Here is a 3,024-nt window from a genome sequence, read left to right on the forward strand (position 1 = left end):
GACAATTTTTTTTTTTTTTGGTAAATAAATGTATTAAATAAAGGGGGAGGGATGTTACAACCCTGAAAGGGGAAACAAACCCGAAAAGGTAACTAGAGCTTCAAGGCTTAGATGTATCACAAAAATCCCAAATGGGCTAAAAACAAAGCTAGGAAGCCCATCAAGCAAGTCAAATCCAATTAGGGTTTGAGAAACCCTAACAAACATCTCCTCTCCATCTATCCAGCGGCCAAGGGAGCTTCGCCGACGAGAGGACTATCGCTTTGGAGGTCGCTGGCCTTGCGGAGGGCCAAGACCAAACTTGCAACTGACCTAGCGGGGGTGACAGCCACGACTAAGCATCGGCCTTGCAGAGGCAACGGCAAAGCAGTTACCGGTCAAGCATAGTTGGAAGCCAAAAGTTGCTTGCCATGCAACTGGCAACAAAACTGCAGAAGCTGAGCAAGCCAGGCGAGGGTGGCTAGCCAAGTAGGGTTGGTAGCGAACGATTGCAAACCAAGTGGGCTGGCAGGAGGCGACAGAACAGACCAGCAGAGCAAAATGGCATATGAAGCTAGAGCAGACAAATGAGATTTGAGGTGATCAGGTAGCTAGCCGAGTGAGGATCTAAACGAGCATAAGATCCTATAGGGATGGTGATCTATAGGGCAGGCGGCCAAGATGAGATAGCTAGCGAGCGGGAATCCAAACGAGCATGAGATCCAACAGAGATGGTGACCTACAATGCTGGTGGCCAAGATATGTTAGAATTTATATTTATTTTATTATAATTAAGTTTAAATATGAGGTTTTTCTTTTATGTGTTTTATGACTTGTAATGGTGTGAGACCCTTAGGGTCAAGGTAGTGGAAAATGATCAATAACACCCTTTGTGTGTCCTAAATTCCATTCATGGCCATTACCATAAGTGGAGAGGTGTGCAAAGAGAATTGATTGGGATTAATTTCATGCCATGGGTTATTGCCAAATTGAGGTAAATGATCAATGTCATTATGTGGGTGCCCTAAAGTCCATTCATGGTCACTATCATGAGTGGGGAGGTGGGCTAGAAGATGGTCAATAACACCCTATGAGATTTCTAAATTTCATTCATGGCCATTATCATGAGTGGGGGGGGCTAAGGAATTGATTGGGATTAATTCAATTTATTGAATTGATTAGGATTAATTCAATTTATTGAATTAATTTCCAATTCATGTCCATATGATATTATTCTCCAATCAATTTGCCATTAGTTGGAGGTTACTCTTTGGGAATCCAAGAGGGTGCAAGGGTTGGTTTTGGGTCTATATAAATCCAACCAAATACCTTGCAGAGACACACATTCATACATTGACACTCCATCTATTTATACTATTTGCAACCATACAAGTCTTTCTCTTTCCTCTGTTTTCTCTAAGTCTTGTGTAAGGTTAGAGGGGGCTGCTATGCTGTAGTTTTTTGCTTCTAGAAGGGACTAGAAGAACTGTCTCATCTTCTAGTGGAAGATTGTTTTATATTGGAGGTAGAGATGTAGAACAACTCTTGGCAGTAGAGGGCATCAATTACTTTAAAGGCAGCACTACAAGTGTAACTCAACCTCAGTTCTGATCGAAGCTTATTCAGTTGTTGTGGTGGTGATTCAACATCTATTTGAAGTCTATCCCATCTCATTTCAGCCAAGGATCAATACTACAACATCATAGTAGTTTCTACTGCAAACGCTTTGTATTGCAATTTGTTTTATTTTTGTAAGAAATCGTAATACAAATTACCCAACAAGACATGACTTCAATTGAGCAGAAGCTCCATCAAAGAATGAAGAAACAGAAAAAGGAAGGAGAGAGAGAGGAAAGGAGCAAGGGAGGGGACGAGAGAAAGAGAAGGGAGGAAGAGAGACGGGGGGAGCAGCATGGACATGAGGCCAAGCTGCTCCAAGTAAGGGTGTCAATTGGTCAGTTTGACTTGGTTTTGGTTTAGGAATGAAAGAGAACAAAACCAATCCGTTAAGGAACTTCGGTTTCAATCTGATTTGGTTTCAATTAATTTTGATTTTTCAATATCGGTTTATTGTCAGACTTGGACCATAATGAAATTACATTCATAATCTATAACGACAAAAGATTTGGTGACAATACTTTAAATTTGTGACGAAATCATGGTTTATCATTGTTAGGAAAATATAACTAATATTAAAACCAATGGATAATTAATTACTAAGAAGATAACTAATATGGAAATCGCAAAATGAACCCCACTGTCCAATCATTCATTTAATTATCCGACAAATTTTGTATAGCGAACAATGAGATCAATGGAAGCATTGTTAGAATCTACAAATCAATTTCCCTATTCATAATCTCATTTTCATTGATTTGTATCAATAACCCTTACAATAAAAAAAAATTCACAAATATCGTAAAAAAATGGATAATCAATTCACCTATTTATAACTTCATAATCTCTTTTTATTTTATCGGTTTCATTCGGTTTGGTTGTAATTTGGTTATTGGTCTATTTGGTTTGATCCAGTTTTTAGCCGGTTTCAACATACCTCATTATAAAAACCAATCCAATAAAGATCGGTTTGATTTGATCTAAGTTTTTTGATTAATTATATGGTTCAAGATAGATTTTGACACCCCTAACCCTAAGGAGGCGGGCCAAAAGGGGGCGTTTGGTTCGAATTATCCATCGGACCAGATCCCAGGGATTCTGGATTTTGGATCTAACTCATATGAATGAGTTTCTTTGGAATAATTTCAACTCGGTAAAAAAACTGTTTGGTTACCCTGATTCTATCACTTGGTTCTAAGTGGAAAACTGTTTGGTTACCCTGATTCTGTCACTTGATTCTGAGTGAAAACTGTTTGGTTACCCTGATTCTGGCCATTGATTCCGAGTGTAAAACTGTTTGGTTACCTTTGAGTCTTTGAACCCATGTTCTGTTGGAAAAAAAAAATCCCACAAACAAAACCAAAAACTACAATTTGTTCCACACATGTACTTTATTTTTAATTTTTTTCCTTTTCTTTTTTTATGGTA

The sequence above is a fragment of the Macadamia integrifolia genome, chromosome 9 (assembly GCF_013358625.1).
Source record: "Macadamia integrifolia cultivar HAES 741 chromosome 9, SCU_Mint_v3, whole genome shotgun sequence".
Taxonomy (NCBI): domain Eukaryota; kingdom Viridiplantae; phylum Streptophyta; class Magnoliopsida; order Proteales; family Proteaceae; genus Macadamia; species Macadamia integrifolia.